Source organism: Syngnathus leptorhynchus, chromosome 4 (assembly GCF_054491065.1).
Source record: "Syngnathus leptorhynchus isolate UIUO chromosome 4, UIUO_Slep, whole genome shotgun sequence".
NCBI classification, from domain to species: domain Eukaryota; kingdom Metazoa; phylum Chordata; class Actinopteri; order Syngnathiformes; family Syngnathidae; genus Syngnathus; species Syngnathus leptorhynchus.
In genome coordinates this window covers 10537402-10549607 of record NC_141198.1, presented here as the reverse complement: position 1 = coordinate 10549607, position 12206 = coordinate 10537402, and the positions used below count along the sequence as shown (strand labels likewise).

The 12206-nt window shown below is 42.1% G+C and overlaps 1 protein-coding gene across 1 annotated transcript in view; it reads right to left on the bottom strand.

The window, feature by feature from the left end:
• Nucleotides 1-11763, bottom strand: part of wscd2 (WSC domain sialate O sulfotransferase 2) — a 43642-nt gene extending 31879 nt beyond the window's left edge. The window contains exon 1 of the mRNA XM_085910561.1: nt 11294-11763. The gene's annotated coding sequence lies outside the window, so the exon portion shown is untranslated. The remainder of the gene's footprint in view (nt 1-11293) is intronic.
• Between the last annotated feature and the right edge of the window lie 443 nt (nt 11764-12206).

Here is a 12206-nt window from a genome sequence, read left to right as displayed (position 1 = left end):
GCACACGCGGTGGCGGCTCACCGTTGCTCTGATGCAACACGGAACAACATCTCAAAAGCAAACAAAAAAAAAGACGCGTGAGTGCGTTTGCGAGATAGGGAAGCTGTTAAAGATTGATCGTAAGGATGAAGATGATGGTGACAACAGCGTGAAAACTTGACTTTTTAAAGGAAGACATCCAAGAAAACGCTTCTCTGTTGATTTTTCCCACTGTGCTATTTTGTTAGAGGAATGGGCGATAGTTGAATTTTTTAAATACTGTTTTTTTTCAAAATCATTTATAAAGGAGAAGATAAAAGCTCTGAAAATAGAAAGTGACTTGCTCCTGCCAATTCTCCAATCCTCAAGACATGAAGGTGTTCTTTCTTTCAAGCCAGTAAGACCTGGCGATTTATAAGCTAGCAGAAGCTTGCTGCTGGAAAACACATCTAAATGTAAAAAACATCAGAAAGCAGTGACACAGTGACCATGACCCTGAGTAACTCATAAAAAACTATTGCAATACATGACAGAAGAAAATGAAATGGTCTATATCACTGGTGTCAAACTCAAGGCCCGGGGGCCAGATACGGCCCGCCATATCATTTTATGTGGCCCGCGAAGACAAATTGTGCATCAAATTTGTGTGTCATAACTAGTATTGCAAATTGTCTTCACTTTTAATAATACTTTTTACTCGTCTGATTTGAAAACGAGTTATATATGAGGTGCTCATATATTTATTTGGGTTGACAGTCATAATGGTCCTCCGAAAGAAGCTATGACTACAATGCAGCCCGCGAAAAAAATGAGTTTGACACCCCTGGTCTATACCAATTCATCATGTAGATACTTCCAAGGTAACCAAGACATTGTCATCTTCTGACAATAAGGAAAATTAAACTAGAATACGCAAAAAAAAAAAAAAAAAATTCATTTTAGGAACTAAATATACACAATGAAACTTAACTGCTCAGAACATTAGTTACATGTTCACACCCAATACAAAACTGAAGAATTCTGACTAGGAGTAGCAGGGGGAAAAAAAAAATCCAGAACCATCACTTATATAAAAGATTTGACGTATAACCGTTTTAAAAGTGGTCATTGTAGTAAGCGCTGTCACACAGTAAGAAATTGCAAGCTGCACTGACATGCTTTGATCTTGGTCACAAATCGATTCGTAGCCCTCTGAATCCGCAAAGGTTCAATCCAGGCTGCTCGACTGCTCCTGTTTGTTGAAGACATTTCACCTTTTCATCGAAACACTTCTGTACTTTTGTACAGAAATTTTTAGGGGGAGGAGTTTTCTCAGTGGGTGTGTCCCCAGGGCGAGGTCAACAATAGTGCATTCTTGTTGTTGTTGCTGCAGTCTGTAAGAATCAAGAAGCAGGAATCCGGTTGCCTTAAATCAACCTTGGGGGATTACTATGACCTGGATGTTTGAGAATCTGCACAGGCAGCCCTCTGAATCGTAATCGAATCCAATTATGAGGCGGCTACCGATTGCCAACACTGGTTGTGAGTGACGCTGTCATGGAGGTATTTACTTATCAGTATGCACCTTCCTGTCTGTGCCTGGATTTTTTATGATGTGGAGGCTTTCATGCAAGGATTTTTCCAATGAAATGACTGGTGAGATATTCAAATAATGAGGAAAACTTTTGTTGTTTGACGTATTTGTACAAAATGTGTGTATGCCTGGTTAATGCTGTCACGATTACGCCGGTTTAATCCAGATGCTGAATTTGTGTCACTCCACATGAAAAATCCCTTTTTACATTTTATATCACTCTCAAACGTCAACATGCCAAGCTGTAATTTGTTACGCTTGTGACATCTTATTGGAAGAGCCGAAAGAAAACAACACGCTGGAACTTATTCGTCCCCAACCTGAAAATTATTCTACGGCCAAAGCACTTCATATAGTGTATCGATTTTGTGGGTGACTCGCGTTTAAGCTATGGTTGAGGTCTTTGTTCTTGAGCGCCCTTGTTATCTCTGAAAGGCAGACTGGATTTTTCAGCCGGTGAGTTTACTAGATAAAAATAACATCTAACATACAGAAACAAAAAGCAGGCAGAAAATAAAGAAGTTTCACTAATCGAGAAATGACATTTGAACGAAAAGAAAAAAAAAGAAACCAGCAGAATTCCATGATGGTGTTAATGGGTCGGGAGAAGAAGCGCAACGCCCACCTACCCAAGCGTTACATTAAGGTCCGCAAAGCCACATGAGACAAGGCAAACAGCAGTGAGCATTTTAGCCTCGGTGTAAACCGTGCAGCTCCGGCGGCTGACTGAGAAGAGGGTTGACTCGGGGGTCAGCGAAGTGATGAGCGCCGAGCTTGAGCTCAGCCATCGCCGCCAGCAACCTGGGGAAGACATCTGCTCGCTCACCCAGACAGCGGAGGCGATGAGAGCTGACAATGTGGCAATGTGCTCTTGGCTGACCAGGTGTGCTTCATTTACTGCATGTTCCAAACATCAGCACCAGCCCGAGTAGTTTAACTGACAGATGGAGAATGTTAAGGCGGCGGAGGAGCTCATGCGTGTGCTGTGCTTACAAGCAGATCCACAAAAGTAGCTGATAAAGGGATCGACTTTAGGCGCTCATCCTGCTTGATGCTGCCAGCGTAGGAAATTATCAGAGCAACATGTATTGCTCTACCTAAAAGTAACAAGCTCTTACTTTAAGCGCAGAAGAATAGAGAAGCCTCTATTTCTGTTGCAAATCTTTGCAAATTAAATCCTAGGGGGATTCAATAACTGGGCCTGGAGTCATCAACAGACAACATTTTACTTTTCATAACCACAATGCCGATGGGAACTAGGAACTGTGGTCTCGCCCAATATGGATTACTACGTGTCATATTGGGAAATTCCAAATTATGGCTTTTTACCATATTGCTAACAAAAATAAACGCCATGATCTTTGAAACTACTACGGGAATTGGTGCCTTGCTCACCTACGCGGTACTCAAGTAGTAAACCAGTCTCTCTTCCCTATTGTGTATCCCCATATGGATTGTGAACCTGCCACCCTCTATTCCTCAAGCAACACACAAACTGAGCCACTGCCACCCATTACAATGATTTAGAACAAGCATTATAAAGCCTAAGCACTTGAATAGTTTGAGCAGAACTGACACTTTTAAGTCAGCACGCAATCCAGTCACCACTCGCCAAAAATATGGAAATGTGATCAATGGACAAAAGCAGCAGGATTAACAACAGATAAACACACAGTGTTTGCAAATGTGCAAAATCCTCCACGGGAGATCATCAATTGTTGTTGTTTTTTTCCAAGGTGCCTTGTGTGCAAAGTCCTGCCTCCAGTCCGTCCATCCGCGTCGTCATTTCTGTTGCACGAGTTACCTCGGTTAATTGTTATCACTGTACAGTGTCGCTTTTTTCCATGCTTCATATAGTTAATGTCTGACTGTTCAGCAGAGGCCACTGAGATCAGACTGGGGTGTCCAGAGCTCCCAAGTATTTCAGTACCAGAGCCAGTACTGACGGGGATGAGTGAGCATTGTGAAGATTGGGAGTCTGAAAAGACTGTCAAGTCCACGTGGGGAGATTGCAAACAATAGCATATTCATATTACGGTGAAGTGGTTGCCTTCATTTTTATTCTTCAGGTCTCCTTGAGCCAATTTAAGACAATGCTCGGATAGGCTTTATGAGGACACTTAAGAGATTATTTCTATTTGTATTATTTCTCATGGGGAAAAAAAAGATTGCATTACAAATTGTGGTCAACAATGCGCTTTGACACACATTTGACTTTTGTTATCTTTTGATTTGAATTACTTTGGATTTGATGAAACAGCCAAAGCAGACTTGTTCTTATTATCAGTACTGATTTGATAAGAGAAATTGTGTGCATCTCAAAGTAAAGCATCCAGGGTTCATTGTGACCCACCTTCAGTTACCAAACATGGTTCCTTAAAGGGCAAAAATGAGCGAGGACAACGCTAATCTCATTTTCTACTTTGAGCGTGTGGGGAGGTTACAGATACACATCTTGATTTAGCCAACTTGTCCATTTCACAGCAACCTGACAAATTTCTCCAGCTAGTGTGACAGCCCAATTAGGGCCCAGAAGACTGAAAGGAGATCTGAAGCTACAACTGACAGACGCAGAGGTGGGTGGATAGTGGCGGACCATTGGGTGGGTAGGGGGGGGGGGCTGATTTGCGCCGTCTGATTCTTTGTCACACTGGGGCTCCTTCTGCTGTACTGTTAAGACAGGCCCTGTCAACATTTCCTGCCATCCTCTTTAGAGCAAAAAACATGTCTTTTTTTTTCTCACGCTGCTGTCCAAATACGGATGGATGTGTTTTTATAGATCAACGGATGGCGCCCGGAGCAAGCGGTGGTCTCGAAGCGGAGGCTTGGCTCCTCCTCGATACGGACGCTCTCGTATCCACTCTAAAATTCTCTGGAAATCAGTTTGGATTTCATTGGCCTGACATTTGGTTGAGTGGATGCCCAGAGATCAGAATTTGCATCTTATGTGCATCAAAAAAAAAAAAAAAAAAAGCATATTTATCCTTTAATGTATCTGCATTATTTACTTGCTTAGCAGCAGCAGCACTATTTCTCACCGGATTAATCTAAGAACTGAATGTGCACCTCATTCGAAACAGGTTAGGTATATAAACCCTAATACTTATCTGTTCCAAATCTGTGCACTTTTTCTTCAATCACATAAGAAGAGAAAAGCGACAGTGGTGATATCACAACATCATCTCATAAGGAGTAAGTAATAAGCTCTACTGTTAGCCATGTGCTGCTCACAGCCCTCAAGGGGCATATTTACATGATGTCAAGGGAGCGCTAGCAAATGTGATGTATTATATATGCGTCTTAATTCACCTCCCTCTTTTTCTTTTCTTCAGCATGTCAACTTTGTAACAGCGGGGAGCTGTAATTTCTTGTTTTACACGTTTGGCCAATATTTTTGATGAAAGAAAGCCCATTAGTCAAAGACAAATGAGTCTTGAACGAACTGGAAAGATTTGATGGCCCCAGTTCCTAACAGGGGAGTCACTTAACCAAATCTTTATTGGAGGAATTTGCCATTGCCAGGATGGAGCAGCAGGTACACAGGAGAGAGCCCAGCTGTTTCACACCAACAAAGGCCTTATTTTTTTTGAGGCAGGGATCCTATTGAAGAAAGGACAAGGGGGGGGGGGGGTGCTTCTCGAGGTGAGCAATTACAGTGTGATGTGCTAATCTGAGCAACTGGCATCGTCTCAAGGTCATCTGCTCAACACAGCGGCTGTGTCACTTTACATGCACTGGTTGCCCACTTTTCTTTGGCACCTTTTTCCATTTGCTCAATTACTATCACACCTCCTCCTGTCACCTTGTTCTTGCACAAATAAACAAATTCAGTTCTACTGGACCGCCGCCTACTTGAATGAGAATGAAAATATGCCAGCGTTGATGACACATCTGAGACTTGCAGCGGCCTTTTGATGAACTTGGGATAGCCATTTGAGTGTTTTTCCCCATTGAATACTTTAGCTTTTTTTTTTTACACACAAAAGTGATCAAATAGCTACACTAGCAAAAACTTACAAAAATGACAATGCTGTTTTAAATGTAGTCCATATTTATTTAGTGATTCGGTTTAAGCAGATCAAGTATCACATTAGGGTATCTACTGATATCGTCTGTTTGCATATTTGTTAATGCGTCTTATCACAGTTGTTTGGCTGAGAGACTGGTCAACATTTCGACATGGCGATTCATTTACCAAGGTGCTTATTATTGCGGCTGTAGATTGCAACGCTCGCTAACATACGACTCAGAGGAGTCCTTATAGTATTTCGCTTCTCTCATTAAGCCCCGTACGGTAACTAAAATAAGATAATGAGAAAAACAGTTGTAAGTATGATGCAATGTATGCTAGTTCTACACCTCCACAGTAAGGAGCGTTGTTAAAATGACTCATTTCCATGAAAGTAACTGTGAATAAAACACGGAAGACAAGGTCAATGAATTCACTTTTTTTGGCATCTGATAGACAAAAGGCTATTATGTTGCACCCTTGGTGCAAAATTTGTTTCCCTGCAAGTCTTGAAAAGGCTGTGTGCCAGACGATGAGCAGGATGTTGCTTCAGTCCCACGCACACACACACACACACACACACACACACACACACACACACACACACACACGTGCACACACACACTCACACAGAGTCCTCCGCATTATCCTCTCTTCATATCAGACCTGACAGAATAAGACAACATCTGTGCCCTCGGCAGGATGCAATTCTATGCCTGAAAGCTTCAGCTGCAGTATCTATTTAGCCATTCAGTCATTATTGGTAACAAAATGTAAACTCTAACTACATAGAAAACAAAACCCGGACAGTTGAATGAAATTTGATCCCTTTTTTTTTTTTGCTTCATCTAAAAGAATAGTGTTCAGGTAGTTTCAAGATGAATCAACTTTACATGAGACATCTTGTAAACAAATACAAATTTATTGCTGGGAAATAGTACTAATGAGTAACAATTTAAAGTCAATTATACTTCACAATTGTAGGGGAAGGCCAGAGGCAAAATCTATACTTCTATTTAAATAAAAAAACACCATTGGCCAGTGGGACGGACGTTTGCCCGAGGGCTTGTTTACACGAGAACAATGCAGTAAAAACAAGAGTTTTGATTTTTTGCTCCCGTAAAGACAACAACATTTCTAAAACAATTCCCATTCACAAGGACATCGAGAAAACAGCCGGAGACTGTAATTTGAATACTGTGCTCATACCACATGCACACACACCAACTGCTTGTCCTTTCGTTCTCATCCAAGTGTATTTTTAATACTCTCCTTGGCATATATTTTTCATCTGAGCAAAAGAAGTAACAAGTGGCTATATTATAATTTTTTTGCAAAGCAATCTTCTGCAAACAGCCCCAATGAAAGATTTCATTCTTTGTTTTCACCATATTGTTTTTACAATGGAATGTGGGAATATTTCTGAATGTTTTCAGCTCCTCTTTTACTAGCAGTGTCATATTGAGCAAAATAGTGCTGTCTGAAGATGTTGTAATGGACGCCAAAGTGGCTGAAGCTCAAGTTCCCAAATACGTATGATACCGACACCAAGCACTGATACCACTAGTAATTTTGATTCATAAAATTTCCTGGAAATTTTTTTTCAAATAGTTTACAATCCAGTATAGCTATTTTCCTTTGAATTGCATGAAATGAATGGCAATCTAATTTCAAGTTTCTGATCATAAAAAAATATCCACAATAGACTACGGATACCGTCAAATAAGGCTAGTAATGGAACCAGTACCGAAACCAAGTGTTCAACAAAGATTCATTTGACATGCTTGACACATACATGCCAGGAGTTATCTTGCCACAAAACACTTGGCATTTCCCTACCACCTGTGAAGGCAGTGATTATCTGGAGGTGTTTTCTGTAGGAAAAAATAAATAAAAAAAATGAAGAAAGGGGGGGGGGGAAGACAAAGAAGAAGAAAAGGTCTAGTGTTGTGAATAATCCTTCTATAAGCTGAAAATCTGTCTGAGATGTGCATGCAGCAAGGTTGACCCTCTCCTTGGATCTGTGAAGCGATAACTGTGTTTGAAAGATTATCCTCTTTTCAGAAAGAGCCAGTGCTTTTTTTTTTTAGGAAAACAAGCTACAGTGGAATGCTTAATTCAGCTGACTAATGTGTTATTTTGTTTTTTTTTTTTGCACGTCTGACATTATCAAGCGTCTGAGAGGTTCCATGCGTCACCGACTGTTAAAGCAGAGTATTTAATGCCAGGCTATTTCTGTACTGGCTCTAATGAGGATCTTGACATCCTTTTTCCTGATGCTGATATACAGGATCAGGAGCGAGCGTACTATCCGGCAGACACGCAACTCGAATGACACCTTTGTCATGTCACTTTAATGGCAAGCACTAGAAAGCAAAGTCTAATTCTTGTCAGCTCCTCCGGCCATCTTCAAAGCCCGCGGCCATTGGATATGATCCACAGCACGTCCCCAAGAGGTCGCCGAGAGGATGAAAAGATAAGCTCTGGAGGAATTCAAAGCCTTCACACTCTGCTGCCAGCCACCCCGTCACTACGTGAGACTTCAGGTCTGTGAGGAGTGTGTCTCGGCTTGTCCTCTGCGGCACAAGCCAAGCTCGAACCCCCCTCGAATTCAACACCAAATGTGCCGTATAATTGTTGAGGTCGAAGCTCTTATTTCGCCGTGATAGCAAAGAGGGGGAGCTCCTGGTGGCGCAAAATGCTGTGACTTTGACCATGATTATTCACAGCAGCAGTGGGAACAGCACGCTCTCATTCTTCAGCGCACAAATATGAATTGCTTGGAGTTGGCATATTTCTCTGACGCTTGTTCACCTCTGCCTCGGGGAGGACGGAGCCAGCAGGGTGACACAGACCCTTGCCAGCAGTGCAATTCATGTGATTCTTTCTTCTTTTTTTTTTTTTCCTCCTCAAATGAGTGTCCGCACATTTGTGCACCTTAATAAGGCTATAATGGGATTCAAAGTTCCATTAGCGGGGTGTTACAGCACTGAGCAACAAGGAGGGGAGCTATAATTTCTACGAAACAGTGACACTCCCGCTATTGATCAATTCGGCTCGGCCTGGACGTTGAAGTGATGAACTGAGCGCTGTGTCGCCACCGGTATAACTAGGGCTCTGTCGAGCTCTATGCTTCTTATTTACTGGCATCCCCGATGCTGAAAGAGCAGCAGCATGACCAATTAGTTACCATTCATCAGCCCATTTCTTCGCTCCTGCAATCTTTCTTAAAGTTCCCCCGTAAAGCTCGTTCCTTGCGTTTTGCACAAAGCGCTGAGTGCAGAGTTCGATATGGTGATCTACAGTATAGCGAGGCCATTTGAAACAATGAACAAACGGGGTGGGGTGGGGTGGGGGGGGGGGTTGCCTACTGCTGAGTGTGCAGACATTCACTCATTAAAATCATTAACATGATTGTGTGTGGTGTTGCCGTGCGCCAAGGTGATTTTGAAGTCATGTCAATATGTCACTGTCAACATTGTGAAGTATACAAATATTCAGATGATGACATAATGGATGGTCAATAAAGCACAAAATATTCATTCTGGAAAAGTTGGCATCAGGATGGGTTAAATAAAACGAATCAAGCATCCACTCCCTTTTCACTTTTAAGAGCCCATTCAAGGTGTGTATTGTGTATTATTTTGGATGAATTTTTTTTTTGTCCAAGCCCAAGCTTGTTTGAAACCCAGGAAAGTGCGGTCTGATAAATCCGCATTTCAAATTGATGTCATGTCCTCTGCCAAAAAAAGGACCATCTGGATTGTTATCAGCGAGCGCAAAGTTCAAAAGCCAGCATCTGTGATGATATGGGGGTGTGTTAGTTCTCATGGCATGGCATATCTGTGAATCATGCAGAAAATTTTTGGAGCAACATATGCTGCCATCCAAGGGAAGTACTGCTTATTTCAGCGAAACAATCCCAAACAACATTCGGCAAATGTTACAACAGCGTTGCTTTGTAGTAAAAAGAGGGCGAGTACTAGACTGGCCTGCCAGCATTCTCCCACTGTCACCCACTAAAAATTATGCGTGGCATCATGAAATGCAAGAATACGACAACAGAAACCCAAGAGTGAAATACTAGAGCTGTACAGCAAGCAGGAATCATAAAACAGGGGAAAAGTTTGACCTTTAAATATATTGTCTTTATAGTGAATTGAATACATCATTGTACACCCTTTTTATTTATGTAGTACATTCCTATTTATATCATCAATATATCCAAACTTTATACTGAAGACTTTATATTATACTGAACATGAGCCTTTAAGGAGAAACTTAACAACATAGGGATCACAGAAACGCAGCCATGCAAGGAGAGACTCCGAGTCATGGAAAAACACCAAACAGTGCTCCACCACCACTGTGAGGGGGAGAAGATGGTGCCTTGCTCAAGGGCACCTCAACAGTAGCCAGCAAAATGACTGGCATCTCTCCAACACCCAGTTGCCGTTTGTCACATTTTTGTCTGCAGTGGGACACAAACAAATTCAACGATACTGCTACTCAGTTTTTACTGATATTAGCTGAGATTTATGACATAAACATTTTTCTTCATACCCCTGCTTGCAGTTTACTGCAGTTGAGAATTGCAATGCATCCTATTCACAAGGATTTGATAGTTCATCATATTAACAGTGTGATAACTGGAGCGGAGCATAAGGAACACCTCCTGATACAGAGTTGTTATAAATATATGGTCGCAGTCAAAATAATACATCAATTCTTAAATTAGTATCTTACTGATAGTCTCAATCAAAATAGTTTTTGATGGCTCTTGCAATGTTTCTCATTTGAATATCTCATGTTGGAGTCAATGAGCTGACCAAGTGGACACATACAGTACAAAGGAGGTTGATGTTCTATGTGACTAATCTTCTAAACTACAAAAATAAAAGAAAGGCGGAAATGTAGGTTTAGTTTAGGGTTGTGTTCTGCATGATGATTGCCACTGGTTAAAAATTAGCAGGGAGGTTGAAATGGAATCCAGATCCTTCACACTTGGAAGTAAATGATTACTGTCCACTCTCCTGTGTGCATCTTAACCCAATATTTCCCAACCTTTATGGAGGCAAGACACCCATTTAATGATCTTGTTTTGATTTATTTCGATATTTTCATACTCTGCGTATGAATGACAACAGGTGGATACATGGTTTTGTTGTCTTTCAGACATCTAATGGAGGAGAATTGAATTTTTCTGAAATTTCCTGCTTGTCGCTGGAATAGATAGATGACAAAAATATATGTGTAATTGATCAATAATGCATATAGGATCAATTAACAGAAGTTGTCACATTTTCCGTGGCATTGATGATCATGTCACAGCACACCGGTTGGCAATCACAGGATTAAGCTACCGGTGACATATGCGCCTTGTAAAACGATTCCCATAAACATCTGTCATCCAATGCACTCAAGTCAGTGGGAAATTCAACAGGAATAAAATGCTCAAATAAATTAAAAGGTGCATGTGTGTGGAACAAGAAGACATCGTGCTTTTCTTTGACAAGTTGCAACGCACGCGCGCGTGCGTGCGCACACACGCACGCACAAAAAAAAAAACCATCCAAAGTAAAATTACCCTTTCTGTCTGAGTATTATGCTCTGTTTACCAGCAATGATTTGAAGCATTTGCACACTTCTGTCACATCGTTAAAAGTGCGCACCAAAGTCAGTTACACTACGATTTAGATTAAAAAAAAAAAAAAAAGATCGGAAAATGTTACCTGAGTCGGGAACAGGCTTCAGAAGACTGGTTTGTTGTGGCAAGATGTTTTCATCTCCACGTCAACTGGGGGAACTCAACATGCCCTGTGAAAAGCAGGCAGCTCGCAACGTCTGTAGTATCTCTGCCCAATCCCATCAGGTCCAACACCGTCAGAGTGCTCTTCAATAATCTACAGCACCGCAGATGTGCCGCGACACGCTGCTTCCAGCACCCGGAAAGGGCGACACTAACTAATCTGGCCCCCACAGGCTCACCTGTCCGCTCCAGGCAGCCCAGCCACCCTCCGTTTCCCCAACCCCTGTCATCTGTTCCGGCCGCGGCGTAGTTTGCGACCCGGGCTGCGGGGATGAGCTTTTAAGCTTCAGTCGGCCGCCCGTGTGCTGAAGGACGGCGCTCGAACGCTGCGGAGAGGCAGCGCCGCACGGAGCGCTCCAAACGCGGACCAACAGCACTGCCTGGTGCACTTAAAGAGACACAACAGAACTGAGGGGCGCTAGTGCGCTCTTGGGCTCTTTTGGGACGGTCTTTCTGGGACATGTTTGACGACGGCGCACGCTCATTTGGTGCTGACTGTCCATGCGCAGATGACATCAATAAGGACATAGTGGGGTAGTGCTTTTCACCAGTGTTCCTCTTTTTGCTGGAGTCTCCTAATACACGCCAGATATGACCCAAAAAAATGCAGTTTTATAGCAGTGATTGAAAAAGTTTTTCCATCAAGGACCACCTCAAAAAGTGCTTGGCTCTGTCATCATATCGGCTTAATGATCAACATTAAAATGCAGTCGTGTAGCAGGCCCAAGTGTTCATCCAAGTGGCAGAGGTTATATTCTTAAATATTATTGAAAGCAACTTTGTCGTTTTAAAACCAAGATTTTACTTTGCACAAGTTTGACCAAGGTCATGACACT